The sequence below is a fragment of the Canis aureus genome, chromosome 15, assembly GCF_053574225.1.
Source record: "Canis aureus isolate CA01 chromosome 15, VMU_Caureus_v.1.0, whole genome shotgun sequence".
NCBI lineage: Eukaryota > Metazoa > Chordata > Mammalia > Carnivora > Canidae > Canis > Canis aureus.
In genome coordinates, this window is record NC_135625.1 from 29,661,516 (window position 1) to 29,684,660 (window position 23,145).

The following is a 23,145-nucleotide window of genomic DNA, read 5'->3' on the forward strand; positions in this document are numbered from 1 at the left end:
TCCTCTCTCCCTCTGCCCTCTCCCCACTCATGCTCTCTCTATCTTAAATAAGTAAATAAATCTTTTTTTAAAAATGTAACAATCTCTCTGAAAAAGGTTCTATCAATACTGTATTTTACTTAAATATGAAACAGTTTACCTTGCTAAGTCCTCCTGGGTTCATGCACCCCAACTTAATTCTTCTCTGTAAAATCCATCAATGTGTAGTTTTTCTGTCAGTTTCTTACCTAGGCTGGTCTATTTCAGGTGCCGAGGCTCTAAAGCTTCATACTGAAAATATTATTCATACATATTATTTATCCATATTTCTGTTGTCTTGTGAATTAATCTTGTCAATATGACTTCACTTACAACTGAAGGTTTTTTTTTTCATTTCGTTTTGAAATTTTCACAAGACAACAGAAAGTTGGGGTGCATCAACCTAGGAGGACTTAGTAAGGTAAAATATTTCATATTTAAATAAAATATAGTATTGATGGAACTTTCTTCAGAGATTTTCTGCTAGATTTTTTAAAAGATTTATTTATTTATTTGAGATAGAGAGCATGAGTTGGGGGGGGCAGAGGAGGAAGGAGAAAGAAGGGAGAGAGAATCTCCAGTAGATTCCCTGCTGAGTGCAGAGCTCTAATTGGACTTGATCTTACTACTTATTGAACAGGAATATGCAAAGAAAATCCATTTTTATAAATCCAGTGACAAATTTTCCTAAATTAAGGCTGAAAAACAGAAACTTTAATATTATCCATTATTATGACAGATTAATATATAGAAAATAACTTTTTAATTTTTAAAGAAATGTATTGATATAGTTTACAAGTATCACTTGATCACTTTCCCCTTTTCATATTTTAATATGTATCTAATTTTTAATTGTGATTTAAAAAAATTTTACTGGCATTATTATATGTTAAAGAGTCAGTAAAAAAGATTTGTCTGCTTTTTTTTCTGGCCATAATTATTATTTATTTCATCCCATAATTTTTTTTAAAGATTTATTTATTTGAGAGAGAGATATTGAGAAGCAGACTCCCTTGGGACGCCTGGGTGGCTCAGGGATTTAATGCCTGCCTTCAGTCCAGGGCGTGATCCTGGAGTTCCAGAATCGAGTCCCACATTGGCCTCCCTGCATGGAACCTGCTTCTCCCTCTACTTGTGTCTCTACCTCTCTTTCTCTCTCTGTGTGTGTCTCTCATGAATAAATAAATAAAATCTTTAAAAAAGAGAGAGAGAGAAGCAGACTCCCTGCTAATCAGGGAGCTCCAGGCAGAGCTTGACCTCAGGACTAAAATCATGAACTGAGCCAAAATCAAGAGTCAGGCACTTAATTGACTGAGCCACCCTGGCATTTCTCCTATTACAATTATTATTGTAAGTAATCATGTCATAGAGTAAAAGAAACACCAACTTCATTAAACATACCACTTCTGTGAGGTATAAAACATGCTTTTAATAAAATCTTTTTTATATTTAAAGTAGTCAGAATGGATTCTGTTATTTGCAAATATGAACTCCAATCTATATGAAAGGATAATGAAAGGGATTTGTTTAAAAGAGATTTCAAAGACCCAGAAGACACTCCAGAACTGCCCTAACAGTAGGAAATAAAGGAATGGCAAGAGTCTTGTATAATTATGCTTTGTCTCTAAGACTCAAATAATATTACAATTCCACCTCACATTTACTTTTAAATGCTAGCAAATACTTCAGAGTCTACCCTTTCCAAATTTCCCTTTATCTGGAAGACCTCTATCCAACCAAGTATTGATAGTTATGCTAAGTATATTGAGTCTCATTTGTGTGTCATATGTTAAAGCAGATACTGAGTTCAGAAACAGAAATAAAGCATACATTTTTGCCTTCCAGGGATTTACTAAGAATTTGTGCAGGAACACATATATTAAAAAGCAAATTTAAAGTTGCATGGCTCAGAGGGTAATACACAAATTTGATAGGATTGTTCTAAATGTATTAAAATATTGAAAATTTTAAAAATATATTATTATTAACTTTCCCATTATTCAACATGCAGTTTTGCCATTAGGCACAAAGTTCTATGGATATTTGTTTTGTATTATAAATAATAATAATAATGATAATAGCTAATATTAATTGGCTTTCTTTTTTGCTACATACTCTTCTGAGTGCTGCAAATGCTTGACTTTATGAACTCAGATTATTTTGAACCTTGAGGTAGCTTTCAATCTTAAAAAAAAAAAATCAAATCAATCAAACAAAAAATACAACCCAAAATCATGGGAGTATAATTGATTAGGGGTAAATAAACTTATATTTCTTGTGCTTTATAAGCTTGATAAAAAATAATTTGTTTAAAATATAATGTTCTTTAACTTTATTTCTCCTTTTCTTATGTTTCTGTTTCGCAAATACATTCCACATTTTTTTATTGAGCATCAAAACACTCTCCCTTTTACAGACATCACATTCTGGATGTACACCATCACACATTGACCCTATAAAGCCCTGTATATGGCATGATTCCCTGTTTCCCTGGGTTGTCTCCATCATTTGTGAAACAGTATGGATTATTATAAAATGCCCAGGATATAAACTGCCTTAAATAGGAATGGACAAAAGTGTCATCTGCATTTTAAAAATCACTTTCACCAGGTGGAAGGTAAGAGTTTCTTTCCATAATCGATTTTACTTAATAGTTCATTTTTTTCTCCACCATGGTTATTAAATAAAGAAGCTCATAAAATTTAAATAAATGAATAAGTGCATTGACAATCCTCTCAAACAAATGCTCTTTAAAGGTAACACCTTTTATAATCAATATTATTAACTTCCTAACTTCTGTGGATAGCTTTATGCATTATGAATTCATTTGATGTTAATGTAGGTGCTAGTTTTTCTGTAGGGCAATGATAAACAGGCAATAACAAAATAAGGAGGTATGCTTTTGAAGAGACAAAGAGATCACAGCTTTAATAAAAACAATGCATTCATTTGGTAACCAACAAAAGTGGGAATATTAAATGCTGAAAGGCCCACCAATATTTAGAAATAACTAAGAAAGCAAATATCCAATCTTTGAGTATCTCTGTTCATTCTCTCAAAGAGGCTCAAAAAGGGCTTATATAGGAGATCAAAGTTTGGAAGTAAAATGCACTGAAATATGCTCTTTAGCAATTCTTGTGTCTGCTTCTTGAGCATTTTGCCACCCCTCCTATCCTTCTCCATGCAGACACCTAAGTGCCTTTGAACTCCCAGCTCTGCTCTTCCCCTCAAAGCCTCCCATCATAAAGCAACAGATCAATTTGTTTACTCAAATAATAAAATAAATAATAACACAAGTGTATGTATATGCATTCCCCCTTTCATATTAAGTGCTTACATTTTTTTAAGTTATCCACATAAGTCCGGTCCATTGAAATTTTTCCAAACCAAAATTACAAGGTAAATTTCACAAGAAAACTTTTAAGAAAATTCTAAAATTCAAAGTTCAGAAAATAGCAGCTGAGTTTCTGCTCTTGTGAAAATATGACCTTCACCTTGTTGGGATCCCTGGGTGGCGCAGTGGTTTAGCTCCTGCCTTTGGCCCGGGGCGCGATGCTGGAGACCCGGGATCGAATCCCACGTCGGGCTCCCGGTGCATGGAGCCTGCTTCTCCTTCTGCCTGTGTCTCTGCCTCTCTCTCTCTCTCTCTCTGTGACTACCATAAATTAAAAAAAAACAAAAAACAAAAAAAACAAATCCCACTCTCTCTTCAACCTCAAATATATCAATTACCTTGAAGCTTCAGTATTCCCCATAAGCAACAGGAAGACAAATCCCCTCATGTCAGCCACTGCTACTTCCAGTTATTCCTCTTCAATCTAAGTTAAATTCTTGCTACTTTGAGACTCGTATTACTCATGCAACAGCTTTTATCCTCCCTCCTTAGCACTAGCATCCATATCATTGAAAGCAATATTCTTTTTCTTTAATTTCTAGCATTATCGTCAGTGACTTCAATATCCAAATTAATGGCCAATACATAATCCTGACCTTGCAATCCTATGCTCTCATCTCCTATGGCCTTTAACTGTTCTCTATCCTGTCTCCTATTCACATGGACACTCTCTAGTTACAGCTTTCAAGGTAACTCTACCTCTATAATCCAGACCTACAGCTGTCTGGCCAAAATTTCCATTCTTCCCAGTATTGTTAATCAGTTATTCTCATTTTATGTCATATTTTACCTATTTAGTTCTTTTATACTTCTTACTTTATTTATATTTGGCAGCCCTTACCTATCTTAACCTTTTTTCCTATAGAGCAAAAATTCCACACCCGATCCCTTTAATAGAGCTCCCTCTACACAATTTCTTCAACTTCCTTGCCCCATTGGACCTCTGCCACTCCATTTAAAGGCCAACCCTGTCTAATTGCCTGGTTTCTTTGTTTACGCCTGCATTTCTGGGAGCTGCTGGAGAATATGTCAGATAGATAGTTCTGTGCCTCTGTAAATTTGTGGTCACTGACCTCACCAAAAGAAAACACTTCCCAGAAACACTTATTTCCGACTTGGAATCTCTTTAAAGTTCCCATCTTCATCACGTTTCCATCAGTCTCAATTTTATCTGACTTATTACTCTAAAATACACAACATAATAAAGTACCTTCTAAAATTCTGGCAATAAATATATACATTCAATTATCTCTTCCTGCCCTCTGCTTTTATAAGAGAGCCTCTTTCTGTCCAAAATTTTCATCTCATGCTTATGATCCTATTTCCTCCCAAGTCCCCATGCACATATTCAGCTCCTTAGAGACTTCACTTTTCAACCACCCATTTCCTCTCTTCACTGGCTCCTTATTTCCTCTCAGATCTACTCAGTTCTTCCTCCAATCAAAAATGAAACAAAATTTATCCTGCAGTCCCCATCTCCCTCCTCCCTTCAATAATCAAAGTCTCTAAAGGATTTTCTACATGTACTCTTTGTAATTTCTCATTGCTCCTGCTTCCAATTTTCCATTTCTCCTTCCAAGTTTCCCAGTGACATAATAGAAGCAGATCCACTGATTCAAGAGAGCCAGTATGTGTTTCTCTTCCCAGTCATACCAGGATGTAATACTGGTGGCTCAAATATTTATAATAGTGGAAAGGTTTACCCCAGAAAAACTGGCAAATTGCTATAAACCTATGAATCAATTTTGTTTCTTTGTTTACTACAGCTTTGTTAACTGCGGTTTGTCGTCTTCTACCACCTTCCAAATGCCATTTCTCAGCATTTATCAGATGTTACTGTATATATGCTAACTTTTCGTTCTTTCTTTTCATTCTCAGAAAATCAACAGCTCACAATGTACCACCAGCCCCAAACTCACTCACAAATCCAATCCAAATTCCCAATGTTCCTTCCCATTTAAATGGCTTGGGCACATGTTAATCAACTTTGATATTTCCAAAATGGAGTTCATATCGTTTCTTTTATAAGATTGGTCCCCTCTGTAGGCCTTCTTTCAGTAAATGACTCAGTTTTTCATGCAAGCATTTGTGTTTTATCATTGATTCTTTGATCTTCATCCACCTATCAGTGTAATCTACCTCCTAAGCATTTTGGACTTCTTTTCAACCCTACTACGGTTGTCCTATAGACATTAGCTATAATCTGAATTACTTCAACAAGCTTTTATCTCGTTTATTTTCATCCAGAATTATTGCAACCCGATCTATTACCTTCACTAGAAGATTGATGTTTTTTAAAAACAAATATAAAGATCATGTCAGTCTCCTACTTAATACCCTAAAATGTTTGAGATAAAGTTCAAAATCCTTTCATAGTTCATAAAATATCATTTACTCTGGCCCCTAATTACCAGATGCTTGGGTTCATCTCTCTTTTAGTTCAGTATATGTACGTCCCAAATGTTGACATACATTTGCCTCTTGCACTGCTTTTCTGCTTGTTTTATGCCATTGCTCTTTACCTCCCAAAGTCCTCTGCTGCCTTATGTCATTACTCATTGCCTCTGACTTTTAATCCACTAATAGCTCTTCTTTCTAAACTGTTATATATGAATCCTGTGTTAACTTTCTATTGCTGCTAATTTCCACAAATTTAATGGCTCTAAATAACACAATTGATTGCCTCACAGTCCAGTAGGTCAGAAGTCTGACACAGGTCTCCCTGGACAAAAATCAAAGTGTCAGCAGGGCTACGCTCCTTTCCTTAGGCTAGAGGGGAGAATCCATTGCTTTGCCTTTTATAGATTCTAGGAGGCAGCCTTGGCTTGTGGTCTCCTGCCCATCTTCAGAGTCAGCCACAGAATACAGAATCATTCTCACATAGTATCACCTGATCTTGCTTCTTTCAACATCTCTTCTTTCCTGACTGACTTTTCTGTCTCCATTTTCCACGTTTTGTTAATATACTGTTGGATTCAGCTTGCTAGTAGTTTGTTGATGATTTTTGTTGGTCAGAGATAATGGTTGGCAGTTTTCTTTTTTTTTTGGAGTATCTTGGGCTTTGGTACCAGAGTAACACTGGCCTCATGGAAGGAATTTGTAAGTTTTCCTTTCTCTCCTATTTTTTGGAATAGTTTGAGAAGGGTAAGTATTCTCTTCTTTAAATGTTTGGTAGAATTAACCAATGAAGCCATCTACTCCTGGACCTTTATTTGTTAGGAGTTTTTTTATTCCCGATTCAATTTCATTGCTAGTAATCAGCCTGTTCGAAATTATTTCTTCTTGATTCAGTTTTAGAAGGTTATATGTTTCTAAGAATTCATGCATTTCTTCTAGGTGGTTCAATGTATTGTCTAGGTTGTTCAACTTTTTGGCATGTAAGTTTTCATAATATTCTCTTTTAATCCTTTGTATTTATGTGGTGTTGGTTCTATCTTCTACTTCTGAGGACTTTGTGATTACATTGGGCCTACCCAAATCATCCAAACTAACCTTCCATTTTAAGGTGTTCAATTTAATGACTTCTGTCAAGGCCTTTTAACTATGCAATGTAATATATTTATAGGTTTTAAGGATTAGATTATGCACATCTTTAGAAGCCTACTACAGTGCCTCAACTATATCTTCTCACCAAAGTTCTGTGTGCCGAGGATATGTTTGTGAATATTCTACAACAGTACTTTCTCACCTAATTTAAGGTAAAACCCTACAAAAACTCTAAATAGTTTGTAAATACCTAGGCTTACAGCTAGAGACACAAAATATCGCAGTTCATCATTTTTATTATCATTAGTAGATTACCCACGGCCATAGAGAGCTGGAACAATGTCCAGAGGGTATGGTCTACACAGGGCTGTTGCATCTATGCTTGCCTAGATTGACCAGAGAAGAGAGAAAATGTCCTCTGAAAATCTTCTAAAATGAGTAGTACTTTTAGTTGTTTTTTTTTTTTTTCTAGCTGTATTGAGCTATAATTGACATACACATTCTGTGTCTACATCATGTTTCTTATGTGTGAAATTTCAGACTTCATTAAAGTGAGTGAACAGAAGACATAAATTAGAAGTTGTTTTTTGTTTTTCTTTTTAAGATTTTATTTATTTATTCATGAGAGACACAGAGAGAGAGAGGGGCAGAGAAACAGGCAGAGGGAGAAGCAGGCTCCATGTAGGGAGCCTGACATAGGACTCGATCCCAGGTCTCCAGGATCAGGCCCTGGGCTGAAGGTGGTGCTCAACGGCTGAGTCACCCAGGCTTCCCCATAAATTAGAAGTTTTCAATTAACAAAACTTGTTTCCTTAAAAAAAGCAGGGGAGGAGGGAGGGTAAATTTTAATCTGCTTACTATGGCTCAATGAAGGAGCTCCTAGTTCTAGAATTCAAATATTTAAATGGTACTTTTTTTAAATGTACCACTGTCAAAGCAATTTAATATGAGATTGGATTTTAGGGATTCTTAATATCAGAATCCAAATGTTCATTCATTATTTTCTGATCATTTTTGCAATGTCTTTCATATTTATTAGAAACTCCTAAATTTGATCTACAAGGGTTATATAGAGCCATATTTTATTTTAATAAAAATTTGTATTAAGATGTATTAGTGACTTTAATAAATATGAAATTCTCAAAGTGTTATTTTTTTCTAGAAGGAGGAACTTTCACAGTTATTCCTGAATGTCACTAAAATATGTTTTTAAAATTTACTTCTACTGTTACCAGTACCAAAAAAATGCCTTTCAAAACAACCTGGAAAAAAATATATATATAGTTTGGAAATAGTTGTTCGATACCAAAATGAAGGATAGTCACTGAAATATTTACACACTTGATGCATGCTTTTTCTTAAATTGCCTAAAGGCAAATGTGGTACTTGAAACAGAGTCTGGAGGTAATCTGAGTGAGGTAACTAAGTTATTGTGCTTGTTAAGAAAGTGTATATTTATATCACTGGAAAATATTCAACTTCATTCAAATGACTCTACCATTCACATTCCCTTTTCAATGATAAATTTTGTCTATAAATTATTAGGTTTATATTTTGTTTCCTGGTGATAGAAATTGTCCAAATTAGAACCAGAGTTTGAATCTAGTTACACTATGATAGTCTATGTCCTTTTCAGACAGTGAAATATGATAAGCAGACATGACAAGAGTGTAGTGCTGCTATCTGTTGAGCAAGCTTTTATTTCTTGAGATTTTTTTTTTTTTGCTTTTGTCTTGAATGGTACAAAGTTTAGAATAAACCTTTAATAATGATGTCACTTCTTCACTTACACTTGACGGCATAAAATTTGTGTAAATAGTCACAAGGCAGGAAATGCTGTAGCTATCAAGGTAATATGTTCCAAAATTCAGGAAATGGTAAAGTAATAATCAATGGCTAAATCAAAAGCTAGGAAGAAAACACTATGGACTGAAAAAAAAATGATGTTAACTTTGTCAATTCATTAGAAAATCTGCAAAATGGCAATACTGGGTAAATTCATTATTTTGCAGAATATTGCTTATAGAAATGAGATTTCTTTACAATTTTTAACTCCATTAAGTGAGTATAGCTTGAGGTCTTTAATTATTTTTTACTGAAACTTGCAGTTTCTAGTTTGTGAATTCTCCTCAAGTTATAAAACATTAATGATCATTACAAGCACTATTTCACAAAATACAAATTAAAGTTCTATAGCATTTTTAAAAAGCCTAAGTGCTTACATTTCCAATTACAAAGCAGCTATTTCAAACAGTTATTACATGAGAAGTTTCTAAGTAAAATTACAATGGAAAAAAGGTAAAAATTAGCCATATGATTCCAGCATCCCTGAAAAATGTCTGAGATGTGCTGACATCCAAATCTTTCCATGGAAAGTGGTCTTTATGTCTCCCAGTATCAGATTTTGTTCCTTGTTTCTCAAATAATCTTTCAGAATCAATATGTTACTAAGAGGAGGAACACCACCACCACCACCCCCTCCCAAGAAACTGGAGAAGTTGCTTTTGGCAAAATTCTGTCAAATAATAAAAAGAAATGTTTCTTTTTGCATTCTGCATCCGTTCGTGAAGGTTGCAAGCATTCAAATGACACTTGAGATACAAAGCTACAGTAGGGTATAATTTAGAGTTATAAAACTGAGGGGTTTTTCCTATTATCTTCCTTTTCCTTTTTGAAAATGCAACTGGAAATTGAGTCTGTATTTCCTGTCTTAAAGAGGGCTATCGCAAGAGAGAAAAGCAAAAGGGGCTTCCAAATATTTCCATTTCTGCCTCTCACAGTAAAATATGCAATTAATTATGTGTCTATATGATGCTTTAAATTAAATTTTCAGAAAAAGGATCAGTTTTTTAAAATGAGATTACTTACATGGATCAGTTTGCCATGAACTAAATATTGAAAAAAATAAATATTTATGTAAATGTATGAAAGATGTTTATGTAAATATGAAGAATATTTCCTATTTTCATGTGGAAAATGACCACTCTTACCTTTTTCATTAAGTGTCTAATAAAATGTTATCTGTATCAATCAGGGCTTAGTTAGGAAATAGCAACAAAGCCAGTCATTTATCCATGAAAGACTGAATATGAAGAATTATTAGTTTATAAGAAGGAGTTAATAATAAGAAGGTCAGAGAGACTCCAAAGAATAAAGCAATAGTAGATCCAAATGGCAGTCACTTCTAGGGCTGAAAGGGAGTATCCACAAGAGAGAATCTCAGAAGAGAACCACATCAAGTCTGATAATATTCAGAACTGGTTGGTGCCACCTGATGGCAGAGAATTTTGCTGAGGAATTGCACTTCTCGCCTGGCAAGCAGACACTACCCAAATGAATTCCAGCAACATTCACTGGGAAGTCACCCGCTGGGGAGGACCGGCTGGGGTAAGAACACTTGCCAGGAAGCCACCTCTGGAATGAGAACAAACCTCACTAGAAAGCTACCTCTAGGGTTCTAGCAAAACTTGCTAAGAAGCCAGCAGCAGGGATGCCCACCACCCACAAGCGAGTGGCCCGCCTGCTAGTGGCAGTTTGGTGGCAATATCAGCAAAGCAAAAGGGAAAATCCACTAGATTCAAGAAGGGAAAACCCTTTTTACCTGTGGTACCCTTCCAGAATCTTCTACCATAATGCTTGACATTTGCAACCTATTAAAGAACTGTTTACAGAGTCCAACTCCAGTATCACAAAGCAGGACAGAGAAGGATGGTTTGGAGGCAGAGAAGAACTCATTGATGACAAGCACACTATACTTCCAAATCACTTCCATTGTGATTCTGTAGCCATAAAAGAAGACGAGCCAAAACTCTGCATGCCCATCTACCATTTATACGTATTTTTGTGCTGTGCTGTGTGTGTGTGTGTGTGAGTGTGGTTAGTATCAAAGAATGTATGCTTTAGGCCTTCTCATTTCTAGGATGAAGCTGCATGTCAATAAACAACAATAGATAATAAAAAGCAGTAGATACTATAGTTGATAAACACTGAAAATCAGGATAAAAGAATGACTGCAAGCTTTTTTCATGTGATAACAGAACACTATTTAACAACGCCACCTATGAATCATCTGAGCCTCTAGTGGAAAACATTCTATGTGCTATTAATTAAGGCCTACACTATGGAGTTAGATATGAAATTGAAAAACACTGATGAGATTCAAATAATTTTTGCCTTGTAGAAATGATTTTTGTATGGTAAAGTAGACAAACGCAGACTCGATGGCTTTATTTTCCTCTATAGGCCATTGTATCAGTTTGGTATCTGAGGAAACTTATTCTGTATACACATATATGCATTTTTTAAAAAATCCTTTTGCCTTATTCATATTTCAAGATGAATTTTTACACAGACTAGGTAAGTTTTTTTTTGAAAACCAACATATGAATTATACATTTTGAAAATGATTTAAAATGTTTCCTCAACATTTTCAGAAAAACAATTTATTTTGTAGTCTTAGCCCAAATTCACTGAATTTCTGTCACTGAATTCATCCAGGATTCTTAAATTTTTTTTTCCATACATTGAATTTCTAAAAAATTAATGAACTGGATTTCTGGTAGGATTTCAGGTAAGATGTGCTTAAAGCCAGAGCTCTTCCTCAGTGTTTCATTTTTTCCAATATATTTCTTCAATACAGATAGGTGCTGCGTTTATATCTACTGGTTTAAGTTCTGTCACATTTCACTTTTAGACTTTTAATAAGGCACATCGTGTTTTGCTTTCAATTAAACATCGGTAATTTGCAGTATCTGGTCAGAGCCAGGAAATAGTTTTGTAACTTAGCAACCAATATTTGTGTATAGTTTCCTGTTCTTAGGATGTTTTTGTTTGGTTTGGGTATCAGGGTAACACTGGCCCCATAGAATAAATTAAGAAGTGCTCCCTCCTTTCCAATTTTGGAAAAACTTGTGAAGGATTAGCACCGACTCTTGTTTAAATGTTCGGTAGAATTCACAGTGAAGACCTTTGGACCTGGGCTTTTCTTTGTGGGCAGCTTTTGTTTATTTTGTTTTGTTTTGTCTATATTAGTTCATTATGTTTATTTGTGATAGATCTAATCAGAATTTTTATTTCTTCTTGAGTTTGCTTCAGTAGTTGGTCTTGTAGGAATTTATTCATTCCTTCTAAATTGTCTCATTTATTATCATGTAACTGTTCACAATGATTGTTTAAATCATTTGATTATGATTAGGTACATAGTAATATTACCTCTTCATTTTTGGTAATTTTAGTCTTCTTAGTCCATTTAGCTAAAGATTTATCAGTTTTCTTGATCTTATTTGAATATAGTTTTGTTTTCACTTATTTTCTTTTGGTTTCTTTTATTTTCTCTACTATTTTTTTTATGATCTCATAAACTTCTGTTCTAAACTGTGTTATTTCCTTTCTTTTCTCTTTGAATTTATTTGCCTTCTTTTTCTGATGTCCTAAGGTAGAAAGTAGTTAGGTTGTTAATTTGAGATTTTTTTTCTTTAGGCATTTTAAGCTATAAATTTCCCACCAGGCATGGTGCTACCTGCAACTCATAAGTTTTGATGTACTATGTATTCATTTTTACCCAGGTTAAAGCTTTTCTTTAACCCATTAGCTATGTAGGAGCATGCTGTTTATTTTCCACACATTTTTGAGTTTACCAAATTTAGATTAGTTTCTAGTTTTATTCCATTGTCTTTGAAGAACATACTTGGTATTATGTCAATTCTCTTACATTTTCTGGGGCTTATTTATGGTCCAGGATATCATCAATCCTGGAGAATGTGGACTTGAAAAGAGTATCTGTCATGCTATTATTGGGTGGAGGATCACAGTCATCTGTCCAGTCTGATTTGTTTATAGTTGTGCAAGTCTTCTATTTCCTTGTTGATCTTCTACCTCCTTGTCTATTATTATTAAAAGTGGGATATTGGGCAGCCCTGGTGGCACAGTGGTTTAGCGCCGCCTGCAACCTGGTGTATGATCTTGGAGACCCAGAATCGAGTCCCATGTCAGGCTTCCTGCATGGAACCTGCTTCTCCCCTTGCCTGTGTCTCTGCCTCTCTCTCTCTCTCTCTCTCTCTCTCTCCCCCTCTCTCTTCCTGTGTTTATATGAATAAACAAAATCTTTAAAAAATAAAAAAATAAAAGTGGGATATTGTTGAATTTCTATTTCTCCCTTTGTCAGTTTTTGTTTTATATTATTTTGTTTGTTTATTTTATGTTACTGTCAATTTTTGTTTTATATGTTTTAAAGCTCTGTTTTTAGGTGTGTACATATTTTTAAGTGTTTTGCCTCTCTAATTAATTAACCTTACTATCATCATAAAATATTCCTTTCTATCTGTAGCAATACTTTTTGTATTTGTATTCCTCCTTTACTCTGAGTATTTTTTCATTAAATGAGTATTTCGGTGTAAGATTTTAATTTCTTTAATGATTTTTTTTTTACTTTGAAAAAATTGTTTCCTCAGTGGCTGTTCTACGCATTTTTAAATATGTCTTAACCTATTAGAATCTAGGTTAGACTTATATTATTAAATTAATTCCATTGAGCTATAGAAACATTTTTCCTATGTAGATTGATGTCTTCCCCCTTTTTGTAGAATTATTGTTTTACATATTATACCTACATGTGACACAAACCCACTTATACATTGTCATATCACTTTATATAATTTTATTTATTTTAAAGAAGTTGAGGGAAGAAAAGAGAGCAAGTATATATTTATAGCATTTATAGTGTATGTATTCATATCTTCCTATATACCATTTCTGGTCTTTTTGTCCCTGTGGTTTCAGGCTACCATCTGGGATCTTTTCCTTAGCCCAATGCAACTTTGCCTTTATTCATTTCATTTGTGTAAATAACATTTCTGTCTATTATAGATTAAACAATATGATTATATACATACTATTTTATATGATTTTTTTTAAAATCAAGTAAGAGAAGAAGAAATAATTCTTCACCACTTTTAGACTTCCTTAACCTTCAAGAATGAAACCAAATTTTGTCTAAGCCTTGAATTATGGGTCTGACTGACTCACCAGTTGAGAATTCATACTTAGATGTTTATAAAGTAAGACCAACTTGAACAAATGAGAATTCAAAATAAATGCAACCATCTCCATTTGTCCTCAAATCATGAAGTAACTTGCAATTTGAACGTGTTAAGGAGTCATGTCAGTTAATATTTTTCAGTAAGAAAAAACAAAACAAAACTTCTGTACACTGAAGGTCCAATGACTTCAGTATAATTAAAAGTCTAAATCAATACCTTCACAATGTTGTGTGTTGAATAAGAAGCATTAGATTTTGATGTCACAGAGCAGCATAGAGATTTCAGACCCATTTCCCTGGCTGATTTAACAGCAAATTTATTTGACTGTAGAGGGAGAAAGTAAATGATCTGTAAATGCATCATCTAGTCATGTATTTCTGTGACTTCCATAGTCACAAATATTACTGCTTTGTCTCCTCAGTTTTATTCTATATTTTGTTGAAATGTTAAAATCAGATAGTATGTGTGAAAGAATAAAGCTTTTATGGAAAGGTAAAAAGAGGTTTTATCTGAAATAAGCAGCACTTCTCATTTTACAACCATGATATCAAAAGAGACTTACACCCTGACCTTGCATTTGAAAGGAAGCTGTCTGTAGTGTGATAAAAAGTCATGGAAAAATTTAGCAGGCTTGTAGGTTCAGGCACTTGAGTCCAAGGGTAAAAGATGCAAAAGTAAAAATATTTAAAAAAAAAATCCTGCCAAAGTAGAATGACTCCTTCCCTCTGGCAAAATCATTGCCGCCCTGAAATAAAATGTAACATCCCAATTCTTTCAGGGGAGACCCTCTGATTTTTCCTCACCATAGCCCTGGGGCCGTACCTAAAGCCATCCTCCTCTTAATAAGGTATCATCGTTACAATTTCTACTTGAGGAGCAGAAATACAAATGGGAATCCCTCTAAGTTAGAAAAGACTGGTGAGGAGGTCTACAAAGGAAGGCTTAAAAAGCCAAAAAAATAAATGCGGTGCAACTTAGACCAAACAGAAAGATATAAATTCAATATATTAGAAAAAAAACAAAATATGTTTCCTTAATTTTTGACACTTCCTAACCTATAGCTGAGGAGAATCTGAGAGCTCATCTAATCTCACTCCTCAGTTTTCCAGGTAAAGAAATTTGAGCCTAGAAAGGTTAAGTATTTTCCCATGTATATTATTTGAGATTCTTCTGAACCTACAGTTTCAGAAAGAGTAGCAACTAAATAGAAAACTAACACAATTGAACGGGTAGAGGCAGAAGTTCAAGAGAAAAAGGTGTTTTAAGAATAAAACAAATTTAAATCTCTATTACTTTTAGATATATCCCAATTTACTAAAAGAAAAAAGAAACATCAAACATTAATTTTTTAGATGTTTATTGTGGCTTATAAAAGTGTTTATAGACTAGAAAAGGTCACAATATCATTTTAGGAAAGGACTACTTGGTTAATGTAAAAATACTGCATTTTATTTTTGATGTGGTTTGTATGCATAGTACCAGAAAATTTCCACTAAGGAAGCAGGATTACTTTGCAATATCTTTTTTTTTTTTAATGGACAAATGATAACTGTTTATTTCTGACAGCTAAAATTGAAGAGGTTGATGACGAATTTGAAGAAGATTCAACAATTTTAATAACATAAAATCACACCTACTAAGATGGCTAAACCTAAGGAGATTATTCAGCTTTATTTATTTATTATTTTTTTTGATTATTCAGCTTTAAAAAAGGAAAATAGGTCTTCAATTTTCTAAAGGGATTTTACACGGAGGATGACTTAGTATCTCTTTACCATTAAAGAAAACACAACAACAGAATTGCTGTTTACAAGATAATAGAAAATACAGGGTGACTATAAGGAGCATGTATTAAAAAGGTCACTTTCATGGATCCCTGAGTGGCTCAGTGGTTTAGCGCCTGCCTTTGGCCCAGGGCATGATCCTGGGGTCCTGGGATGGAGTCCCACGTCAGGCTCCCTGCATGGAGCCTGCTTCTCCTCCTGCCTGTGTCTCTGCCTCCCTCTCTCTCTCTCTCTCTCTCTCATGAATAAATAAATAGAATCTTAAAAAATAAAATAAAAATTAAAAGCTCACTTTCTGTACCTCATCTCACAGTGTATTATAGATATTTTCAGTTAAAAACCAAACAATACAGGCAGGTACATACATGTAGGCAGAAGTATTGTGTTAGTGCCTACACTTAAAAAAACCCTACAAATTCTAAATTATTGTTTTCCCCTGGAGATATGCAGAAGTAATGTCAATAAGAGGAATCAGGTGGTAATTATCTTTCCCAGGATATTTACTGGTATATGATGATTAAAATGTATGATGGTATAGGGATGCCTGGGTGGCTCCTCGGTTGAGTATCTACCTTCGGCTCAGGGCATGATCCTGGTCCCGGGATCGAGTCCCACACTGGGCTCCCCACAGGGAGCCTGCTTCTCCTCTGCCTGTGTCTCTTTCAATCTCTGTCTCTCATGAATAAATAATATATATATATGTATATATATATGATAAATAATATATATAAGATTGTATATTATTTAAGCACTAAAAGTTAAACCTCAAAAATGTGACTTATGACACTCCTAGATGGATTTTCCTATGCCCTCAGCTATCTCTTAAAAGTATAAAATCTTCTCAAAAATCAATGGGAATTTATTCACATCTTTAAAATCTAGGCTGGCACACCATGTTCTAGATGTGTAATGACTAGGACATATTAGAGATTCCATAAATATTAGATGAAGTCCTGGGCCACGCAGAATTATTCTTTGTCTATTTTGAAGGGATAAAAGGCCCTATTTAGCTGCAAGGAACGCAGCAAATGTGTTATTATAGCTGCACATTAACACTCCCGCTAAGAATGGAGTTCAGTTAGAAAATCAGGAGACCATGCACATTAGATAAGCTGCTAACATAGCCTCTGACACATGCCTCATTGTAATAACAGCAATACCCACTTCCTCACCGGCAACGCCACCTAAATTGGGTCACTCCTTTATGTTTTTATTAATATTACTACTATTCATACCAAAATAAATCAAGTTCACACTCCTCTTTCCTGAAATTCTAAGACTTTTTTTCCAGTTGCTGCTTCACAATCCACATCACTGTGGCAAATAACATTTGCATTTTAAGAATTTTTATCTGAGAACAGAAGCCAAAATAATGTCTCTAATTAGAACAACACTGGATTCTGAACTATTAAATTAGAATGCCCTATGATTTCAGAAATTGTCTCAAACGGTTCTGAAAAGAATGAACAAGGGACATAAGGGATTAGAACTAGTCATTTGATTTGTTTATATAAAGTCCTTTGGTTAATTTAATTCTGCTTTTGCAATCACAACAAAATCCACTGTTGCACATACATACATTGTATTATGTACACCTCTAAATTTCATAGAAAGTTAATAGGGAGAAAGTCAGATCAGCCTACATTCTAGCTTTAATGGTTATTCAGCAAATAGGCAGACTTATTTTCAGCATCTCCAAAAGATATAACAATACCTGGGTGATTTTAGGTTGGTATACACCAATACGCCCCTCCGTGTTGTTTATAGCCAGCATCATTTCTGATTGGTCAGTGCTCATGTCATTTACATTTTGGAATATTTTGAATTGTTTGAGAAATTAAATAGATTTTATCTATATAGTTTGAATAATTAATTAATTTCCTCCTTTGAACCACATTTATTAGGTAATATGTAACATGTACTAAATTAACATTGCACTTGCAATACAAATTGTATATTCTTTTCTTTAAGATATGAATGTTGGAAGAAAATAATCATATCACTCTGAATATCTTTTTTTAATATTTTAAAATATATTAGAGAGAGAGAGAGCCAAGGGAGGAGCAGAGGGAGAGAAATCTCAGGCAGACTCCCCACCAAGCCCAGAGCCTGACACGGGACTTGATCCCACCACTCCCAGATCACAACCTGAGCTGAAATCAAGAGTCTGTGGCCTAACCAACTGAGCCACCTAGATGTCTCTCACTCGAGTATCTTAAAGCAGTAACTATCCTCTTACAAATATATAAGAATGAAAGTTCAGTCAATGCCTCTCTAAAGAAACCTAAGTGGCTACTTAGACTTAGGGCTATGAAAAGAAACCACATTTTAATATATTCTTTACTGGGTAAATATTAAGTAAAATAGATTCTTTTTCTACTTTATTTATTACATTACTTGAAACGCTCATGATAACTCATAAATTAGAATTGTAACAAACATATTTCAAATCCAATTGCTTTAGAAGTACTATCCTATTAGATATCATACTTCTCTATATTTTTGGTTTTCCAAAGGTCTTATACAGTGCCCCTGAAATGGCTGTGATTTAATAATTCAGACATATTGCAAAATAATGAGAACTGTAAAGTACATTGGCTTTTTAAAACTCAGAATACTTTCCAAAGATAGCCATCAGCAGTAACAAGCAGAAAATTGTAATTCATTATTTAGAGTTTGACTGCCACCTACAGGGCTATTTTAGTCTTGTTTTCTGCCATTTGGCCAACCAATATGATTAAATCTTCTCTAATTAGATAAGTTTGGGGGTGAGGGGGAGACTTGTGAATGAAGTCATTCATTCCATTTAAAGACTGCTCTTAAGAAAATTTAAATGATCACTCTTAAAGCTCTCTCTATATATACTTCTACATTGATTTAGTGTTTATTGAGATGTGGACTAATGAATCTCTTTTACATGATAACATGCTTTAAAAGTTCATTTTAGGACCACAGTACAAAACCTACCTATCAAGTGACCCCAGTTCAGTGCGACTTATTCCTGTAAACCTTGAAAATCTTAATTTTAATAAAGCTTCAAAATGCTTTAACCAAGGGTATTGATAGGCAGCGGACGAAACACAGTTATACAAGATAAATCACAAATTGTTTGAAGAGGAATAATAAGAAAATACTTCCTAGGAAATATAATAATGTCATCATGACCTGGAATAAATCAAGTCTATTATACATACTGCATTTGTCGAGGCACAGCTAAAGCCACTGTGCAAACCACAAGAATATCAAACATCCTCCTATGGAGGCTAATATGTGCCACTGCTGTTTCTTTACCAATTACAGCTGTGGCCTTTCTGTAGTCCTCCCTTCTAGACAAGGTTTATTGAGATACCTGGTTTCCTGGCAGCATCCAATGCAGAGCCCAGCATCTCTTCCTTGCGCTGTCCTCCAAACACATCCTTTCTAACATCCACTGATTGAGATGCTCCAACGGCTCCTCTTGGTGGGTGTTTCCTTTGCTGCAACTGAATAATAAGCCTACACTGATTCCAGATCACAGAAGGTTTCACTTTTCAATAAATCACATACTCTGGTATGCTAAAAAGTAAACTATATTCTTTATTCAGGAGATCCCCTACTATCTTTTCTTCAATACCTATGCTTTCACCCATTTCTAATTATTGCACTATAATTTCCATTGGACCGATTTGTCACTGTGGTAGAATTTTACAAAAAATAACCACAATTATTCACCTCCCTGAATATGAGCTCCTGTACAATGTGACTTTTCAGCTCCTCCTATCAAGAGGTAGAGTTTATTAAATGTCCGCTGTGTCTTGTGATTTGCTTTGACCTCTAAAATGTGTCAGAGTGCTGCTGCCAGTCCCAAGCCCAGCCTTCCCAAACCGCAAGTTGCACATTGGCGTTCTCTGGCTTGGAACACTCTGCTGCCATGAAATCAGCTCTGACTCGGTAGTGAATCAAAGACCAGGAGGAAAAAAAAAAAAAAAAACAAGACGAGTAGAAGTAGAAACAAGCCATCAGGCCATGACCCAGCCAAACTGGCTACTGACTGCAGATGTGTAAATAAGCTTAAACAACATAGAGGCAGCCAGACCCAATGAGCCCAACCCCAAATTCCAATCCCCCACACCCATGCAATAAAAGGTTGATTCTCAGCCACTAAATTTTGTGGTGATGTGTCAGATAACAAAAGTTATTTGCTATAGTCTCGGCAACCAGTTTCTAGTTTGCTAAATTTGTGATTTCACTTTTATCAAATTCACAATTTATATCTACTTCCTTGGTAATGTATCACGTATTAGTTCAAACAGAGTCAACAACAGAAAGCAAAGGAAAAATGCCATACATATCACATGTCCTATCAGTTGACCTTGTGTCAAATAGTCAACATGAAAAGTTAAAATTAACATACTTCTAAAGAAAAGGATTAGCTATCTCTGGAAACTGAGTAGCATGGGAAATAGCCAGTTGCAGTAATTTACTCATTTGCTTACTTAGAATAACCTATAACTGATGCTTCTTTCAGATGTACCATTGTGATTTGCTTCATATCTTTTGGTATTTTTATTTTAACTTATAAATAGAAATGTATGGTTTATAAATAGTAATAAGCAAAATGGTGCATTGATACCATGGTGGCACTACTTTTAATCTCAAAATTGTAGCTAATCTGGAATTACCAAGCCACATTTCAAAAACGTTTATACCTTTGACACACAGCATTATGATGCTGACAATAACTCACTTCCCACAACCTACTGTGAAGCCCAAACATGGCACAAAGTGTGATGCACACAATTATTCTTTGCTGAGCAGGTGGAGATCATGGAGAATGGAAAACATAAAGTCTAGTGAATCTAAATGCTTTAAACACATCTGAAAAAAATAAGAGTTGTTATGTTAAAACCAGTGACTCACTGAAATCTGTTCTTTCAATGTCAGATGAACAAAAACGATGTGGTTGTTTTAGGAGCACAAGTTTGTCTACTTGAGGGAATCAACCAAATGTTCCACTCTTCTTTCACTTGTACTCTCTCCTTAGAAGTCCAACATTTGGGGTCCCTGGGTTGTACGGTCCGTTAAGCTCCCATATCTTGGTTTAGGCTCAGGTCATGGTCTCAGGATCTTGAGATCAAGACCCACCTCAGGCTCCGGGTTCAGCAGGATGTCTCCTTAAGACTCTCCTTCTCCCTCTTCCCCTCCTTCAACTGTTTCTCTCTCTAAAATAAATGAATAAACTTAAAAAAAAAAAAAAAAAAAAGCCCAACACCTGCTCTCTTCTCCTCACTCTCAGGTAAAGATTTGCTCCCTATTGAAATAAGATTTCCAGAAGGTCTCACCATCACATCTTATCTCTCCTTGAAGCTGTGCCCATACATTCGGCCTTCTCAATTACTGTGAATGAGCTCCTATCCCAAATCACCTCCTCTAACTTCTACATTCCTTCTGTGAATTTCTGCTAGAATTTCTTCATTATCTAGAACTCACTCCTCTGACATGGAGGAAAATAGTCTTAGGCCACGTTCTTAGGCACAGTAATAGTGAAATGTTGGCCCTCACAGCTGCAACAACAGTAGCAGCCATTTCTCTGAGCAATTTGTAAAGAATGCAGATGGATGACCTTACCCCGCCCCCCCAGGCTTATAAATTGGAAACTCCATGATGAAGCCCAGCAATTAACAAGCCCTCCAAGGGATTCTAATGTACCCTAAGGTTTGAGAACAATTGTTCTCAATGGGCAATTGGAAGCAACAGGCTTCCATCTATCCCATAACAATTGCCCTCTCTCCACTAGGTCATACCATCAGCACAGAATCTTGTTTTCTTCTCTCCTATCCTCATCTTAAATAGTATCACTCCTGACCCCATGTACTATGCCTCCTATACTCATCATTTTTTTCTTCTCATATAGAAAAATCTTAAAATTACTAACTAGAACCAACTTTTCTCCTTTCATTTCTATAGAATTCACTCTAGTGAGGCTCCTATTGATCCCACCCCACTGAAACATTTAACAAGTTCTCCAGTGACCATACGTCATCCAATCTAGTGGACTAATCTCAGTCCTCAGTTTCTTTGGCCTATGGCAAGATTTAACGCTGTCAAATTCTCTCTTTCTTGGAATACTTTTTGATCTCTCCCCACTTGGCTTACAGGACATCACTCTTGATTCATTTCCATAATTCAGTGGCTTTTCCGTTTGTGCCCTTTGCTGTTTCCAAAGCAGCTCATCAACCACTAAATATTTAAATGTTCCGGGGCTTAGCTCTAGGATCTCTTTTTTATATATACTCACTTCTTGGATGGACTTATTTCGTTTCATGGCTTTAAATGCTGGCTGTGTGCCAACATCTTCCATATTGTTTTTTAACCTGGATCTTTCACCTTTGAATGATGATATTTGATTAATGTATTGCATAAAGCATATTCTAATTACAAATTTTTTTTAAAGCATGATGTTTTGTGACTTAAAATATCATTATGAGCTCTGATTTCATGCAACTATGAAGGTGGATGGAAGTGTCAAAGGCAATCATTCTAGCATTTGGGAAACACTTTGCCAAACAGAATCGTTTACTCAAGTAAACTACTGAGCCTCAGAAAAAAAAAAAAACAAAAACAAAAAAAAAACTACTGAGCCTCAGGTAAGAATAGCATTAGTGTCTGGAGTTCTTAGCTGGGGCTCCCAGGCCTCCCACTCCCCTCAGGCTCTGTCAAGGCAACAGTTTAACCAAGACAGAGCAAGCCATGAAAACCAACAGATTTGCAACCTCTGCAGAGCTTACCTGATTTAGCTTACTTCTTACCTATTTAGTAACAATCTCAGTGACAAGTGAACAGGAAGGCCCAATGGCTCTGCTAGCCTAAGGTTATCATCTACTTTGGGACAAGCAGCTAACCAGTTAGCATTATGCCAACATAGTGGGGTGCTGTTCAGCAATAAAAAAGAATAAAATGTACGGGGGTATCTGGGTGGCTCTGTCAGTTAAGTCTTCCTTCAGCTCAGGTCATGATTTCAGGGTCCTGGGATCCAGCCCCATGTTGGGCTTCCTGCTCAGGAGGGAGTCTGCTTATTCAGCTCCCAACCCCCTCCCCACCCACTTATGCTCATGTTTGCACGTTCTCTCTCAAATAAATAAATAAATAAATAAATAAATAAATAAATAAATAAATAGAATCTTTAAATAAAAAAAGAATAAAATGCATGTTAACAGGGATGAATCTAGAAAACATTATGTTAATGAAAGAATATGTATGCAAAAGAGTATATACTGCATGGCTCCATTTTTTGTGTAATGCCCAGAAAAAACAAATTTATAGAAACAGAGAGCAGACTGGCAGTTGCTTAAGGCTGAGGGTAGGACTGAGAATTGACTGATTGGGAACAGAGGAATTTTTTTCAGTGATGAAATGTGCTCATGTTCAATTGTGCTTTTAGAAAACA

The 23,145-nt window shown here is 35.2% G+C and overlaps 1 long non-coding RNA gene across 1 annotated transcript in view; it reads right to left on the reverse strand.

Annotated features, from left to right (window-relative positions):
* LOC144283985 (uncharacterized) overlaps nucleotides 1-19,547 on the reverse strand; it is a 220,990-nt gene extending 201,443 nt beyond the window's left edge. The window contains exon 1 of the long non-coding RNA XR_013352468.1: nucleotides 19,069-19,547. This is a non-coding gene — a long non-coding RNA (uncharacterized LOC144283985). The remainder of the gene's footprint in view (nucleotides 1-19,068) is intronic.
* Nucleotides 19,548-23,145: the final 3,598 nt, after the last annotated feature.